This window comes from Takifugu rubripes, chromosome 2, assembly GCF_901000725.2.
Source record: "Takifugu rubripes chromosome 2, fTakRub1.2, whole genome shotgun sequence".
Taxonomy (NCBI): Eukaryota; Metazoa; Chordata; class Actinopteri; order Tetraodontiformes; family Tetraodontidae; genus Takifugu; species Takifugu rubripes.
Window position 1 is genome coordinate 7986047 of NC_042286.1, and position 18209 is coordinate 8004255.

The 18209-nt window shown below is 48.5% G+C and overlaps 1 long non-coding RNA gene across 1 annotated transcript; it reads right to left on the reverse strand.

Annotated features, from left to right (window-relative positions):
• Positions 1-6871: 6871 nt before the first annotated feature.
• LOC115248920 (uncharacterized) lies at positions 6872-16913 on the reverse strand. The gene is made up of 3 exons (XR_003887648.1): positions 16288-16913; positions 7175-7339; positions 6872-6992 (listed from the first exon to the last, which is right to left on the reverse strand). It is a non-coding gene; the product is annotated as an uncharacterized lncRNA (long non-coding RNA).
• Between the last annotated feature and the right edge of the window lie 1296 nt (positions 16914-18209).

Below are 18209 nucleotides of genomic sequence, written 5' to 3' on the forward strand. Positions count from 1 at the left end.
CTTTAGCCACAGCGGTGAATAATAATGTTATTACAGAGGGGAAAGAAAGCACCAAGAATCCAGATAAGTTCCTGTACGTCAGGCTCATAACATCAATTGCTGACAGATAATTGGGTCCTTTATCCGAAGCCACTGTTTTATTTTCCTGCACGCACAATCACGTCACAACACAGCAGTCAAGCTTGATGTGTTGAATTGTGCAAATCGGGGGGGGGGGGCGGCCTCTGCTCAGGTTGCAGCGTAAAAATTGGTGGGTTCAGGACTCCTTTAAGTACTCTGAAACCTTACCTTTATTGCATGGGAACAATTGTGAACTGCAGTATATATACTGTATATATATAGAGAGAGAGAGAGTGAGAGAGCGATCTATAGATATAGATACAGAGACATATATAGGTATATTTCAGTATATCCCCTCAAGTACGTAAGTGATATCTATAAACTAAGCACGCTGCTTCTGCGGTGTGGGTGTGCTGGAGTTTGCATCAACTTATTGTCTTCACTTGTGCATGCAGCAAGACATATATGGCCCTCCTTCCAAGGATTTTAAGTAGAGCAAGAGAGTTTAACGCAGTGTAATGTTGCATGTCAGCAGAGTAAGGTTCTCTCCCTCTCTCCCCCTCTCTTACTCTCTCGCCCCTCCTGCAGTAGGTCTGTTAATGTTTAGAGTCAGGAGGCCCAGGGGACTCTAAATCCCTCGGACACAAAGAGCCTGTGTGTGCTCCCGAGGTCACATCTGCCTGATGACTCTGTGTGCATATAGGCAGCACTCTATAGGCCATCAGAAAGGCCTTGCTGCAACTGCCCCACTCCCATAATGCTGTTCTGTGTGCACCAGACTGACCAGTGGGTCTGGTAGAGTTTGACATTTAAACTCTGAGTCCTGTCATCCACAGCCAGCTCAGAATACCGTAGCATCAATAAAAAGCCCAGAAAGCGGCAGGACACAAGCATTAAACTCTTGTGGTCGGGCATAATTTTTGCATTCATGCGGCACAAAAAATAAAGGACTGCGCCATTACGTAGAAGTCATAGGTGGCATTGAACAAGTGTCTGCATATGATTATCTTAATGAAAGAAATTTCATTTTCGCCCTCACTGTTGGTCTTATCGTGTCCCCCACCTGTTTAAACGCAATGTACAGAGTCAAGACAAGGAGAGCGGCGCGCATTTGGCTTGACATTATGTCTTTCAATAACAGATGTTTACTCAGTGGCTCCCATTTGAAGCTCCTCTCTCTAATGAAGGTCCTTAAAGGTGAAAGGAAAGCTTAGAACTAATGCCTGAACCAACTGAATTCTCTGATAAGAGAAAAGGAAATCGGGAGTCTTTTCTTTGTTTTTTGTGTTTCCTTACCCAGGGTATTCTTATTGACATGGTTAACAGTGATTAAAAATATATATGTCTTTTCTCAGGGCCTTGCCAATTAGATAGCGTGACACAATAAATCATTAGGTCTGGCCAGGGGAAACCACAGATATCCAGTGTGTCCAGACTTGACTCGATACGGTGATATCAATGAAAGTCTTTGTCTTGCCCGCCGCAGCAAATTAGACATGCCGGTGCGCTCGGTTAATGTACGCTCAGCAATCCTCAGTGACCTGTACAGCCCATGTTTAGCACTTCTCATAAAGCAGAAGTTTTCGTTCCAGCCGGGCGGACGGCCCGAATGGGGCCCACGTGACAGCGTGGCTGCAGAGGCCGTCAGCTGGACTGAAAGTAATCCGTTAAATGACGCGGTTGGTTCTGGGTACATTTAGGGTGAACTGGCATTGTTAAACTAGCTGTAAAGATTGCTCAGAATATATGACGAACTTCCAGTGGAGTTGAACTCTGACCCTGTTTGTATGGCTCGTGATAAGACTGGAAAATGAGCCGGTGGCCAGTAAAATGGTCTCTGCCCTGACAGAGGAGTTGCACTCTGGAGACGCGGTGGAGGAGACCTTTCAGGAGGTGACAATGACAGGATGGGTTGGATGAGGTCAGGGCGGTTTGATACCATCCTATTGAGGCCTTAATTGCTCGTGGAGAGGCTATAGGGGCCTTCTGTGCATTCACTGTGAAAGGGAGTGAGTTGAGGAAGGTAATTTATGACTGGCAGGGTGAGGTTACGGACGGGAGCGTTCCCTTAAAGGAGAGGTATGCATGCTTGGTCCCTTTCCTGAGCTCAAGTGGCTCAATAGATGGCAATTGAGCTACTTGGGAGGTAGACCTACAGTCCCTTTCTCTCTCCGTCTTCCTCCAACTCCGCTCGGCTGCTCCTTCCCGTGTCCTGGATCGGCTCATCTGAGTGCGCTGTGGCAGGATATCAATCTTAATGAAGCTGCCAGGCCAGTGTCGTATCAACTTTAGACTACAGGCCTTGATAAGCATACCAATTCTTCGTAACAATACCCAGGGTAATAACCAGGACAATAAGGTCTCACAGAGGATGGAGTACGGAGATATCTGAATTTTATGGGCTCAGTGTGTCTGTGTGAAAAGGGGAGGGAGAGAGAGAGAGAGAGAGTAGAGTGCATGCACAGGAGTGCACGTTGTGCAAGAGTCATGTGTTTCAAATGAACACCACCATGTGCATCTGGCACACATGGACCACGATGGTCCAAACCATGTCACATGCGTCAGAGTCATATTAGGTCCGTTTATGGTCAGATCGAAGGCGTGCATCCCTCAGATATTTAGGTGATTTAACCAAGGCTGCACCCGCTTCCTTCCACTCACCAGCCGGCGTCCCCGGGCAGTTCTTGTGCAGTCGGTCACCTGTTGTGTTTACAATATAGCTTTATCTTTGCAGCCACACAGTTGTGGAGAGGTGATTGTGGATGCCTGCTGCTGCCTGCCTCTTCTTCACAGGGTGCTGGAGACCGCGCATGTTTGCCTCTGCGAGGTTTGGGTCAACACGGATGCCCGCGGCGTTTAATTTGCCACGGTGGGTGCGTGTGGGGGCTGTGACGATCGCCCACATTAACGCCTCATCTGCTCCCTTTCGCCTGGATTAAAATGAAGCTGTAGAGGGGAAAAATAGATGATAACCACAAACTTATTTATGAAAGATGGAGGGAGAGAGATGGTGGTTTTTGATTACAGGCAGCCAGACGAGCGGCTGGAGTTCTGATGCCATCCTCCGGGAAATGGCTCATCGCTGTGTCGCTGGATGTAATAACGTTGCTCATCTTTGACGAGTTATCCCTCGCACCTTCTGAGTGACAAGGGGCAGCATCGTTTGAATTCAGAGACGTGGGGACCAAATCGAGCTGCAGCCATGTTTCCCCGCATGAACTTCCAATATCAGCCTGTAAATAATCCACATTGCATTTGAGGTGAACCCTATATTTGGGAACAGATTAGCGGGAGCTATTCCGCAGAGGGCTGACTGTGTGTGGGAGGGGGCAGTCACCCAGGGAGCATTAACAGACCCGGAAACATGATGATGCCTCTTGATTCATCCCTGAGATAAGAGCTATAGGCTGAAGCTCCGCTGTCCCCGGTTGAGTCCTGAGTGGCAGCTCCATTCTCCCGTGTGAAAGCTTTTGCTATCGGAGCTAAAAAAAAAAAGCTAATTAAAAGAAAACTCCAGACCCTGGCTGCCTCACCTGAGCGTCTACAGGTTAAATATGAGGCAGTAATAGATCACCAGCGCAACCTTGTAGGCCCGCGGCTCTTTATCCTCGTCTCTTTGACGCTGATAACGAAACAATGAACACATCCTTCCCACGTTTTCACAGAAACAATTCACGCATTTATGTGATCAATGGGAAGTTAAGCAGCGCAGAGAGGGCGTCTTATTCTACACATCCTGAACTAGTGAGATCACTTTATGCCGGTCAGGCTTTGGACAGTCTGGCTCAGCTGGACATATGAGATATTTATGGATCCGGCCTCCCCGTGGATAGGTTGTTGGCTTGGCTGGGCTTTATTGATCTGAGTTTCAGGAAACCAACGGACCACAGGTCAGACATCCACGTACACCTTGGGAATCTGTGGGGCTGATACTGTACACAAGTAAAGGGGGCTGAAGGATCCACACGGGTATATGCAGCAGTCTGATTTAGATGGCACATGCTCCAGGCTATACATTAAATTGGAGTTCAGACGCAAAGATTTAAACCCAGATAAATTATAGCCTCCTGAACACTCCATTGTCCCGCACACGGCTCTTCTCGTCTCTCTTTTGTACGGTCTGGTGTCTGGGGGGCCATCTTTCACTGATAAGGTGGCACCATGTTGCATTTTAATTTCTCTTGTTTTTTAGCAGCAGAGCCCATCGTTGTCAGCGGGGCAATAACGGTTTATTGGCACACCCATACTACCCATGCTACCCAGACAAGGGGAAGAAAGGTCCCACTGCCCCCGCTGCTATAATTTAGGGCACTCCTATCTGTGCCATCACCTCAGTTTGTAATTCAAGGAGCAACAGTGTGAAGGACCTCCCTTTTTTATGCAAGGCCATTATTGTGCTAGCGAGCTACCATAGAGGCTTTTAGTGCAGGAGAGGCCAGACACGGATCGGCCGTCCAAGTGTTTTACAATTGAATGTACTAAACTGCTGCCACCATGAAGCCACACGGGCCCCCGAAGGGTGGGCCCTGATTCAGATCCCCCCCCCCCCCGCTCTGGGCCTTGGTGATGGGCAGAGAGGACCGGGCTGTTATCCCCTCTGGTAATTACCACCATTAAAGCTAATCCTGGTCCAATTCAGCCTGCTTTTGTTTTGAGCTTTATCTCTTCAGCGCTGGAGAGTTTCTCCTTTCAGAGCTGCACATAAAGACACAGTTTTTAGAGTTGGTAATTATCTGTTTTATCCCCTCTGCTGGGAATAGGATGAAAAATACTCGAGATGGACAGAGGCATATCTGCTCACTGGCGCTGCCTTTCCCCATCCCGTCCTCCTGTCATCTCTCGCCACTATCTCCTCCTCTTTCTCCCACACAGGCTTTTTTCCCCACTATCAGTGTGACCAAAAAAGACGATTGCGCGAGTCTTTGCTGGATGTTATTGAGAGATTAACGAGATTGAGCATGAATTTATCAATCTCTGTGACAATACTGAGATAAATGTAATTATATTCGGTACTTATTAGCATGAGGGTAATGCCAGACCCTAATTTTCCGCCATAATTGCGGCTCTATTTTTACGAGGTGTTAACTGCTATTAATCACATTGATGATTGAGTAAATGTAGCGCAAAGATTTCCATTCAGTTCCATTTCCTCCGACCGATCTCTCAGCAGATCTGTCTCTTATCAGGGGAATAAAAGATCCTCGTTACACCAAAGACGGGAGAAGAGAGCGTTCTCTCCATCCAGAACTTGTTTTAATGGAGTTTCATTTCACCCTTTCTTTCACGTCATAATTTTCAATTTGGCCATTTCCAGCTTTTCATTTAAAAAAAAAAATCTATCAGCTGGCAAATTTTTAGCAACGCCCTGAGAAGAAACGCGTGTGCACATCTGCGATGAGCGCCATCGGACGACTGCAGCCAACAACAGACTTGGCGGGAACGGCAGCACGGTTCCAAACGCCCTTGTTGTATCCACGTCGGCACGTTGTTTCTGTTGCCCACTCACGGCTTCTTGTCACTCCAGATGGCGTTTCACTTCCTGGTCCTGAACCTGCTGTGCAGGGACCTTCTCTGATTGGCCGGTGCACCTGATCCCCCGCTGGCTGGGAACGTGATTGACAAGTGCCTTCCCCAAACACAGGCCCTGCTGTCGTTGACATTCTGTTGTTGAGCGACGGCGCCCGTGGTGTCGGGCTCCCCGCTGGTGGTTCCGGGCACGGCATCATTAGTTTCTCTCTATCAAACAGCTGTTCCAGTTTGCTGGTGTTCAGAAAATCAAGCGCCTGATGCTGCAAAGTGTAAATAACATTAATTAGGCTGTCCGACGCCAAACAGAACTGACTGAAAATGCACGTTTCGAAGAGAGCTAAATGGGGTTTTTTTGTTTGTTTGTTTGTTTTTAAATGCAACAGGTAGCATGTTTTTTTATTCAATTCTTTGGAGTCAAACATGTAGGGATTGTCGGTGTCTGCTGGTAGGAATAAAAGGTGAAATTACCACGGCAGTATATGTTTTGATGGTGGCTACTGGGGAACAAAACTGATGTTTCCACCACACTACTTTCACTCGTGACGATGCATTTAGGCTGTCAAATGAAAATTGGAAATCCAGATCTCTGCAACAATGGAACAGTAATGCTTAGTGTCCATTCTGGGCTACAGTAGGGACATTCAAGCACACCAGAGGAGAATATCTCACCCCCTTGTGAGCCAAAAGAGCTGATTCAAACACCGACAGGCGTCATGCATTAAAATGCATGTTTTATTATTATTATTTTCCCAGTGTACCGTGTTTAGCGCAAACCTTCTGTCAGTACTTCTTCCCCCAATGGAGGAGGAATAAGGGAATGCCACCTGTGCCGAGGGCGGTTGTTGATGAGGCTGAGTGACAGGAAAAGGGCTAAGTGGTCAGACCATCGGAGGCTGTTGCAGGATGGTGCTCAATCCTTAGCCAGATGGTGAGCTTCGAGAGAGAGAGGGATGGAGAGAGAGAGAGAGAGGGATGGAGAGAGAGAGAGGGATGGAGAGGGATGGAGAGAGTGCGTGTGGCTCGGGGATCTCTTTAAAGGAAAGAAAGGCAGACATCAGTGTCTGCACACCTCGGAGGAGCAGCCGACACAGGTAGCTAATGGATACGCTGGCTCAGACACCCGGGGGCATCCTCAGGCGATCCACTGGCACTGCACCAGCATGAATCAAGCTTGTCATAATTTAGGCCACGGGCGGAGGCAGGCATAAAGAGCGGGTGTATTTTCACTTATTTATTTTATTTTTTTGGTGTTATTTGGAGGCAGATGGGACGGGAGGTGATTCTGTGGCTGCCAGTAGGTGCTGTCTCATTTCAGCGAACTTTTGGACTTCACCTCAGCCCGGAAATCATGAATTGATACCGATCGCAGGGCACATGCGGAGCTCTGGTGTCTGTTTTGCCACCTAGACAAAGAAAAATAAAGTATTTTTATGGCTTGAGATTCAAATTTACTTTGATAAAAGTGAGCAAATGTGGCTGAAAATCTTAATGTCTTTTATTTATGAATCGCAAGTACGAGGAAGAGAGAGAGAGAGAAAGTGTGTGTGTGTGTGTAGAGTTATTTTGTTTTTATTATCATTTTAACTCTTTATGGCATGGCTCCACCACCAGCACTCAGGTCAGCTAACTAGATGAGCCTGTCGGAGACAGGATCCAGATGCACGTCTGGAGGTGAGCGAGCGCTGCTGGTGATGTCCCCTCCAGCTGAGGAACAGGACGCCTCCCCGGGGTCCAGCTTGTTGTCCTCCATCTGTACATGATCAAGTAAATACGTTGGCATGTGTTCCCGACTTTAGATTTGAAAGGTCTCTGGTCTGTATACACTTACTGATAAAACACAGATAGTTGACTTTAGTCTTATTTTGTTAACTAACTGTCAAATATTGGAGGTCGAGGAATAGCGGTGACCCCGGCCTTCAGGAGCACTTTTCCCTCCTTTCCTTGCTTTTACGGGATACTAAATTCTAAAATGACTGCGCACGAACGGCTGTTTTCATCACCGACAGGAGCTGAGATGTTGTGCAGCTCGTCCGCGGTGCGTTTGATTCCCCCGTGTTTCTGTCGGACTATAAAGGAGGTTTCTGATTCCTCGGAGCTTCACCATCTGGCTGTGGGATGCAGGGAGGGAATCTCTCCGCTTGTTAGTGACGGCTTTTCACAGCTCTCCCACCACTGAGCTCAAAGCTCGCAGAATGACACCGCTGCCCACTCACACCGACCAAAATACCCAGCTAACTGGATGGCGCCCGCGAGCCGCCCGCCAGACTGCAGCGTGTGTACAACAGAAAAGGCCGCGGGTGTCTTAAAAAAGGCGAGACAGCGGGAGGACAAGGGACAAGGTCTCGTTTTTCCCTCCTGTTTGCTGAAAGCTCACGCTGGGGGTGTGGCGGGGGTGAGGGAAGTCACTCTAATTGTTGACGAACTCAACCCACGGGGAAAAGATCAGGACATCTTTCCCACCGGCGGTCACGCGGGAAAATGGTGAATATTTGTCCGAACGCAGGGCCTGAGCAGGAAGCACACGTGTCTGAGAAACTGTTGGACAAATTGGACTTTGTCTTCGTCCGTCTGCTGAGACGCTCAGATGGTCTGATTGAACCTGCCATGACATCACATCTGCGCCTCCGTCTCTCTTTTGTCTCCTCGCTCATGCTATAGCCATTAGCCTCGCTCGCCTTATTGTCCTGCTGTGCTGCTAAAACACACATTTGTCGGCTTTATTGTGAGTGATACAATTGCACCTCAAGGATGAAATATAAATTTGCCGCTTTGCTGGCAAGTGTTAAGTTTTCTGGAAAGTGTCGTAGCGCCACAAATACCAACTTTATGCTACAATCTGCCATTATGTTGATCTTTTCTGCTCAACGCAGGAATGAGGAACTACAGAACACGTAGGATGCTCAAAAGATCTATTCATGTACATCAGGATGTACATATCATCATAATCGGGGCTGTTTTTGTTCTGATTGCCCCCTTCCCTACCAAGGAAGGCTAACGCCCAGTTAGCTTGGTAAGGTTGTCTTATAAAGTTCTCCCGTGGTGTCCTATATGAGGGGCCGACAATCATAAATATTAGCATTTAGAAGCAAAATCTTTGATGTGTGTGGGGAGAGCCAACGACTCTCAGGTCAGGACTCTGTGACTCGTGACAAGGAACAGATTGTAGCCAATCACAAAGCGGGCTGACTGAGGAGGAAGGAAGCAGGTGTAAATTAATGCAAGCCTGTTCTCTGTGCATTTTAAAAACAGTCCCAATCCCACCATCGAATTTCAACAGGGGGCGCCACACCGTGGACCCGACGGTGCACTCACACACACCAAGTGCCCACGAACAGTTAAAAACAAGTCACCTCTTTGACATTTACAGAGGGCTGCTGCTTCTTTTCAGATGCACTGTGGGGTTGTGACAATACCCGCGGCGGGAGAGGCATTGAAAGGACCTCTGGGGGGACAGGAAGCCTCCACAAGCGCGCTGCACCTGGACTACCGAAACAACCGGGCACACAAAATAGAGACCCACTTGATCGAGTGAATGTGGGAGGACAATCAGCACAATCAAACAAATGGAGTGTTGAAACAATGCCAAATGATGTCACCTGGCAGCCGACTGGACCGCTGCCACCGCGGCGGCTTGGTTCGCCCGTGCTGCTGCCGGTTATTTATGCGCCAGTTTGAGCCACTACTGAGCACTCTTTTCTCAATCTAGAAGCCCTCGTGCACGTGACTGGGGAGGTGTTGTGAGTGAAAAGGCTTTAATTCTAACTATTTGGATGGCTCACCGATGCAATTTTTCAAAACACACTTCAAATATACAACTGATGCCATCAAAGAGCCCCGGAGGAGAATTAGCATAGAGGAGTGTTTGTACTCCGCATCGATAGTCCATTTACTCTGGCAGACATCAAAGAGCAAAATATCTGCTTTGTCGCGTTGCGTGCCATGAGATGTTGTGATAAAACCAGTTGGATCTCAACGCGTCTTTTCTGCTGAGAGAAAAGTGCCCGGCAATTATGTGGGCTACTAAACAGAATAATCAACAAAATAAAAAGGAGGTTGAAGCTTTACACCTGCTAAAACATTCACTTGTTCGAATGATGCCTGTTTCTGTGCCTTTAGCAAAAATCAAAGTATTCTACCAAAACTGGAATGTTAAAGTGCATGTAAACATGTTAGCCTCATGGAAATTGAAGTTTTAATCATCAAAAAGGTAAACCAATAGGCAACGCTGCTCATTGCCAGGCTATTTGTTGCTTGCTAACTAGTTAGCTTACGGTTTTGAAGTCTGCCATTAAATGACCCTAACAAGCTGAAAAACTTACTGAGTTACACTCTTGGTAGCAGAGACAATAAATCAGTTACACTTCTGTGCACGTATACTGGGACAAAGACGTATGGAGAGGTACCGACTGGCTTGTGCAGGCCGGTTACATGCTAGCACTCAGATCCCTCAGCAGCCCTGCAAGTCTCTGCGGCCAGTCTCGTCACTTCATTGTGCTGCGTCCGGGTTGGTTGACTTGATGAGTATCAGGTTGTCCGGCCCAGAGCTTCCTGTGTTGCCTCTCCATTTGGTTCCCATTGAACCTGTCTCACAGCCCATAAAAGTCCCAGTAAATTACAGCGAAGCAGGAACTTCACATTCAGGAAATAGGCCAATTACATTAAACCCGGAGAGCTTCAGCAGCCGGCGAGCGAGGGGTTAAAACCCAAATAAATAAACGAAATGTTTAAAAAAAAAGAGAGGGGGGAAGGAGGAGGAGGAGGGGGAGGGGGTGTCACACGGGGGCGGCGGCAGTTTTGGGCTCCAATCTGCCCGTTAATCTTCAAACAGCAAGCTGGCGGTGTGCTGGTCACTGATAAAGAGGCTGCTCTGTCATCACACAGCCTCACCTCCACTCACTCAGCCCTCCTGTCAGGACGTCATCTGGAATCCAGGAAACAGCTAAGGGCAGCGGGGGGGGGGGGGGCAAGACACAGCAGTCAGGGGTGGGCAGGTTTGTGTTTGTGTGCACTTGTACGTGCGTGTGACGCAACTGTCCTCCCCTTTTTTTGGGAGGGGGGGCTTTTTTTTTTTCTCACCTGTCCAAAACGTCCCTCACCCTCTGCCCCTCCCCCCACGCGTGCGCGCCCCTACGCTCTTTTCACGGTCGTAAAACCCGACGCTGATTGTGTGATCATGGGTAATAGTGTGAGGAGAGGCCGTAAAGTCTAAAAAAGAGGGATGCGTTAGTGTTTTGCGGCGGTGTTTTATGGGAAGGTGAGAAGCAGAGATATCAAAGCGCTGACTTTGTTGTTTAGAGCCCCCCCCCCCTCCTCGAGGTGGGACTGCTGCTGAAAGACAATGTTTACGGCCTCCTGACTGACACTTTAAAGGCATCCCCGAAGATGCAGTGCGACTAATTGGATGTGGCAGATAAAGTCGTGTCCTGTCCCGATGTTGAAAAGAAGAACCTTCTCCATTAATTTTGACAACCGATGATTTAAGGCTGCTGCGCGTGATTCGGAGAACTTAATTCATCCGTTGAAGCATAATTTGCCTTTCTGCCAGCTAACTTGTCTGAGAAGGTAATTTCTCGTAACATTAAAAAAAACAACAACAACAACAGCATGTTTTTAAAGAGCAATTGCTTTTCTGTCAATTCTAATCCTCTGATCTTCTCTCCATTGATCATGAATCAATGACTCCCGTATTCACAGCATCTAATATTCTATTTTGAACGCTCTGTGGGGTTTATTTCTGACTGAAAACACAAACCCTCCCAGAGCTTATTTATGGCCTCTGCGTGAGAGGAGCTGCCAAAAACGACGACTTCTTCGTCTAATTATTGTGTCCAATCATCTTCTCGCAGGCAGATGCGCAGCCTGTTTGCATTCAGCCCAGTTTATTTGCTTTCGCCGGCTCTGTGACCTCCAGCACATACATTCATTACTGGATGCTTTTGGGATCACATGTGGGCTTTCCCGAATACGGAGCAACGCGCAGCCTGTCAATGATTTATGCACTCAAACCAAGGTTGCCCTGCCCGAGTTCTGCATGTAATCTCTGGCTTTCTGTATAAAAATTGACCACTGACGGGCCGGATGAAGGTTGATTTGATGTAAAACAGATTCCACACGCCACAGGAAGTCTTGAGTGACGTGCTAGCATGTTTATATGTGTGTCATTGCGCACAAGTGAAGATTTGTATGCATGTTTCATGCTGTCTTATAGGGTCGAGGCGGGGGTTCAAATTAAAACCAAACAAATAATGTAGTGAGGTATCATGGGAATGGGGGGGGGGGCGGAATTTTATTTGCAATTTCCTTCCTCGCTCAGCTGATTGAAAATAGTAGCCAGCTGGGAACTAAGCTAGCAATGCAGACGCATTTCAGGGCGGCAAATGAACAAATAATCTCCCAAGACATTCGGTTTCATTTGAATGTTAATAGAAAGCTGTTGCAGGGACGGATAACAAAGGTTTGGGACACTTTTAGCCCTTTTTATCAGCGTTGCTGAAGTTGGTGGTCAGACATTCTTATCTCACACAGATCATTTCAAAAAGTTGACGACTAATATATCTGTATTTATTTGTCACCCACTCAGTGGGGCAGCACCACTGGGTGATTTTGCTTGCCTCAAACATCCGTTGAAAAGATCTCCTCATCTCGTAAACCCAGCGTGTTGATCAGCAGCTGGGTTTCCATAGGAACACCTGTATTTCAGATAACCTTTCAAAAACCGCTCAAAGGTTTTGCCGCTCATGAGGCGGAATTTTAGACATTTTTGATGTAAAAATATACCGCGAAAGTGTCAAAGCTGTGTTTATGTGTTGACGTATCGGTTAACGGGACCGCGTGGCGGAACAGTAAATATGGACCGAGGAGGAGACCGAATATTTTATTAGCGCTACAAATTCATATTGACAATAGAAACTATTGTCAAGGCAACGGCCGCCGATGTAACTACGAATGTCGTCCATCTTTCTTCCAGCGGCGTCTCTTGGGATGAGATTTCACATGAATTATGAAGCTTGCGATCAAAACACCCTTCAATGGAAACACGTACAAAACACAATTGTGCATTAGCAAAATGTGTGAAAAATGGAAATGCAGCTAGTGCCTAAAAACATGGCCATTTAATTAGAACGATTTAGTTTAGTTACCCAAGACGAGATTCCCGTCACTTTGTGGCTTTGATGAATTCTTTGATGCACCTTCACTGCCTTAACCAACCGTTTATTTAGACAGACGGTCCGCTAAAGCTAACCCAAACATGTTGGGGGAATCCCACTGATGAAACAGCCTCTATGTGTGGAGCAGAGACCAGAGGAGCATCCATAGAGTCACGTCCAAGCCCAAGGACCCAGACCAGGCTTTCATTATCTGCCAACTAGGAGTTAGAACAGGTTGGCCAGAAAGAGAATCCGCTTCAGAAATGTCTGCTTTAATCCCTTTAATGTTGGACTCAACCCTACGCTGTGAAATAGCCAGTTCAAAAAGAGGGACCTGGTAAAGGGAGGTAAAGCTCCCGACAGATCAGTGGCAGATCCATCAAAGTCTGAAAAATCTGATTCTTTTTTTTTTTAATAAAAAGCAAGTTAGCACAACAAATAAAGTGTGTATGCCTGTATGTGGGGCAGATTATTTCCCCTCTGATCTGTGATCTGAAAGGAGGTCCAGGATAATCCTACAACCTCCAGACCAGTTCCATGACAAATCATGCGACCAGACTCAAACGGCTCTGGTTTCATTTCCTTCTGCCCCCCTCTCACACCAGCAGTCGTCCTCTTGATTAGCTCACTTTAAGGGCCTGCAGTCAGACCATGGTTTGGTGTGCCTCCCCCCTTCTTCCTTAAGCTCCCAGATCATTTCCAGGCCCTGCATCCAATAATATTTGGCTGAGTTTATGTCTGTGCTAGCAAGGCGAGGTGAGTCAGTCAGTCAATCTTTCATTAGTCCGGAGGTGAACGGGGTCACACGCCACTTCTTCACAGCCCAAGACAAGCGGCACATCTGCTGCGGGGGGGATGTTTTCAATGATAATGCCTCCTTCTCCTCTTATTTCACTCTTTATTTCCTTCCCTCTCTCTCGTCTCTCGTCAGGAGGCTACCTCGCCATACGGCGGCGGCGTTTGGGAGGTGATTATGTGTGATCCGCCGACTCCGACTTGACCTTTTCCGCGTTATCCTTCGGATTGAAGCCACCACTCGTGACGTGGTGTCCTCCCGTGCGTTGCCCTGTTGGTCTGACAGAGGCCAGACTCTTGACCGCCTCCCTGCAGTAATTGCCCCGTTCCAGTGCCATTCAATGGCAGGTTTGCGGTCCTCTTCGCGCACGCACGGGTGCGCCGTTTTTAGCAAGTGTGCGTTGTAATTACCGCGGGGGGCGTGGCCACCTGGAGTGGCCTGTGACACAAGATGATCTCAAGTTGCAGCCTTATGTAACAAGGAGAGTCGGGTGCAGAAGAACTAAGGGATGGGGGCAAAATCTGGTTTGTATTTAGGTTTTTTTTGTGCCCGCGTCTGAAATTCCGCCTGTTGTCACGACGACACGGCAGACATGCCTCACCCTCTCTCAACCGGCTTTGCTGTCGCAGCAGTTGCTGTCAGTTTGAGCGCTGCCTGCCCCCAAATATAATAGGGTTTTCTCGAACCGCCTCCCCCGGGACCGGCTGGCGGTGGAGAATTCAGCACGGCTCATTTGGAGCGGCGCGGGGCCGGGCTTCATAAAACCCGCTCCTCCATGTCTCCAGGCGATTCTGAGGCATTCCAAAGGAGGTGTTGGTTTCACTGATAATACCCGGGTGGGGAGACAGCGGTCGGGTTTACCGTGTTGTCCTCAGGCCACGTCACATGGCTGCAGCAGGAGACGGCGGCGCGCTGACGACAGCGTTGTTTAAAAGAGTCTGAGGTGTCTAATAAATGAAGGTGAAGTGTGGTGAGAGTCTTTTGTCAGGTCGTTATGAGGGACGGCATCAGTAAAACAATATCCCCCCACCGTTGATGTGCAGTTTGTCATTTTATCGCAGCTGCATTGGAGCCTGGTTTATGTCAGGCAATTATCAAAGAAATATTCCTTTATGTTCGTAAAAAGTAACACAAGATGACTAAAGTGGTGAAATTGGACATCCTACTCGGTGCTATTACTGAGTTTAGGTCCATTTCTTACTGGAATTCTTGCTGAAAACAGCCGTATATGAATGTAGCACTGCCCTCGTAACATTGACACCAGCTCCAACTCCAAATTCAGAACAACATATGCGAGCAAAGAACACTGCTATTCAGGAAAATGCCATAAATTGTTCTAATGAAGGTGTGTTGAGACAAAAAGTTAGTGTAAAAGTTCCTGCGGAGCTCAGGTTCGTCAGCGTTCTGCACAACGTCTGCCTCGCCTTTTATCAGCGTTTTACCAACAGCCTCCTTTTGATCAAGTCGGGCCCACATGTTCAGATGAACAATGTGAAATATGTACGCGCTCTGGAACACACATCCCTGAACCGCAGGCCGGTGTCAGCGCCATGAGGAGCCTCTTGTTGCCAGACAGCTGCATGCCTCGGCCTCCTCACAGCGGTCGCCTGAGCTCCGAGGAGCTTGACAAAGAGGCTTAAAGTCCTCCCTAAGACTCTAGCCCCTGGGTCGTCTGCATACCCCGAGAACAGCCCTGGAAAGGGCCTGAATGCAAGTTTAGCAGCTATGGTTACACTCCGACAGACCCCTGCCGCCGCTATCACTAGCATTACCATTTTTTTCCTGGGCTGCTTCAGTCTTATAGCCCAGCAACAGGTTCCTCTGGTGCTCTCCTCTTATTTCATAAGATGATGAAAGGACTGAGAGACACACTGCTGCTTCTGGAGGACCTTTTGTCTTTGTGTGTGTGCATGTGACTCTGTGTGTGTGTGTGTGCACCTGGATTCTGGTTTTCTTGTGCATTTCTAACATACAAGTTATGGCACTTTCCCTGATATGGATCTCTACGTTCTATCTCCGTGTCGTTTCCTCTTTTTGTTTGCTTTGTTTGGCTTCGACGCCGTTTCTCGCCGGCGCTCCTCCTGCGCCCCGTTACCTGTCGGCCGCATTCTCGGCGGGAGGGTCTATTATGGGTACGGACAATAAATCATCCCCCATATCCACCCTGTCTGAAGGGGCACAGGCGCGGGAGGGTCCGGGAGGGTGCGTGCTAACGCGTGGCGCTCGCTAACAGGCGAGGCGCTCTCGCAGCCATCGCGACCAAATAAGGGAGGTGCCGCGCGCATGTGTCCATGCGCGTCCTATGCTGGCCCAGCTTTGTACCGACGAGCGTGTGTGTGGGAGGCGGTGTTCAGTGTCGGCAGCTGGAAGCACTCAAGCTGTTGCAGAGAGAAAGAGAGGGGGGGGGCAAGGTACAAGCACAGGCTGCTTCTGTGCAGGGCCTGAGCTCTTGCAGAGTGAAAGCCCCTATAGAAAGAAAGCGGGGGTCATCTCAACAGTGCAGCGGCCTCGTGCATGCACGCACGTACACGGGCCACAGCAGAACAACACTGAAGCCAGCATGAGTGCACAGCGGTGCTGCTCTGGAAGCGGCTTGTTTAGACTTACAGCTCTGTGCAAAGAATAATAAGGAGCAGGACGGGGTTGGTCCCGACACGCCCATCCCCCAGCAGCCTTTAAAGTCTGCAGAATCTCTCCTCACTTGGACAGATACTTCCTTTTTGATGCCTGCAGATGAAAGAGGATTAGGCATACCTGCGTTATGGTCAGCGCCGAGGCCTCCGCCTCCACCCGGCGGTGCCAAAACAGTCAGAAGTGAGATCCGGTGGTGTTTTGAAACTCGCTGCAGGTATTTTGCCAAGCGCCTCCTGGCAGATACTCGCGTCCTTTCTCTCTCCCTTTTTCTTTCCGGAATAAAGGTAATGAAGGGGAACGCAGTTTTCCTCCGCGCAGGAGCGCCGCCGTTGTGATTTTTCACTGGTGGGGTGTTAAAAAGTTCCAGTGCACAGCTGAACTGGGGGAATTTGGCAGAGTTACAGCTCCCCGGCTGAGCCACATGTTTCAAAGTTTCAAACTTAACAGGAATATGAACAGGTGCCTCAGAGAAGCTTTCTGTCCTCCTGCAGGATACGTGACTGCATGTGCACTCGTCTTCTCATCTTACTGGCACTTTAAAATACGCCGGTCAGGTGCGGGGCCTCTTCTTTTCTTCTTCTTCTTCTCTTTTTTTTAAAAAACACAGATCACTGCAATGGACACCTTTTGTTTTGTGACGGGGAAAATACACTCCTTCGCCTCTTTGACAGGAAAATCAGCGAATCAGCCCCGGCGATTTCATTCCGGAAGATTTTGTTACCTTTCAGCGAGCTGAGTGGGCCCCCAGGCTGAGGCCAGGGAGAGGCCACGGAAGCGCAGGGAGGAGCGGAGCGAGAGGAAAGCCAGAGACCAAAGAGGAGGCGGATCCTTTTTGGGGTTTTTTTGACAGGAAAAAGATAAAAGACAAAGTGAGAAAATCAAAGTGGAATCCAAATCTTTCATAAGTGCGAACAGGCGAGTCGAGCGTTGAGTGACAACCCTCGACTGCATACAGCGCGCCAATCAAAGTCCATTGAGCCGGCCCGCTTGTGGCAAATTATCCCAGTGGCTCCGCGCACGACTCAATCAGCACGGCGGATGGTTTTCTGACGAGCGATAGGTCCCCTTCTATATCAGCCAAATCACCCCCTGATGACTTCATCAACACACAGCCTACACTTCACTACGGCAACGGCAAATCCCCAAATCAAGCCTGTCGCGGCTACCAGTTACCCTGAGAACACTGTAACGCACGTTTGGAACGTCGCCTCTGATGTGGCGAAGGAGCGATACGTTTAAATTGGTTGTTATGACTCGTAAACGTTATAATTATATTAAGATAACCAGGTAAACAAAACCTACGTCACTGTACTTTCAGGTTTTCTCTGACAGAAAGACGACCAACAATACTTCACTGTGGCACCGATTGTAATTTCATCCATCTATAAGCAGGTAAAAACGCTCCCAGGACCACATTTCACAGTCAGCAGGGGAGTTAAGACGGACAGTGATTTATGTTGGAGCCGGCTGACTTCTAGTCTGGACACAAACTTATTTTTACAGATCCAAACCCACAGAAATGCAGCTTGAACTGTGCCAACTTCACTTTGAAGCTGCGTTACGTCCACTGCGTTACATAATGCGACCGAATGGCTATCGGATCCGTCCACATCAAACGGAGCTCCATCTGCAGCTGCAGGCTAGATACACACCGATCACACATGAGAGACAAGCCGAAGGATCCAAATCCAGCTGAAGCCAGGTGGATGGATTCATTCTCCAGAGCCGACAGGCCCGGCAGAGCTCTGCGCCGTCACTCCTCAACATCTAACGGCCTCTCCTTGTAATTGAAAGTGCGCTCGCTAGCCGAGCAGCAAAAATGTGTGTATATATATATCATGCTTGAGCGTTCCTCCCTGGAGGGTGTCCGTGGGGTGTTTCATTTTAAGTTGCTATCTGTCACATGGGCAAACTAATCAGAGAGACAGATGAAAGGTGGGGGGTGTGCAGAGGAGGGGTCAGCTACTCACTGATGGCTTCCTCTGATGGCTGCGTGACCCCTGACCCCTGCGAGAGCATCCTGGGTGAGGTATCAGCCACAT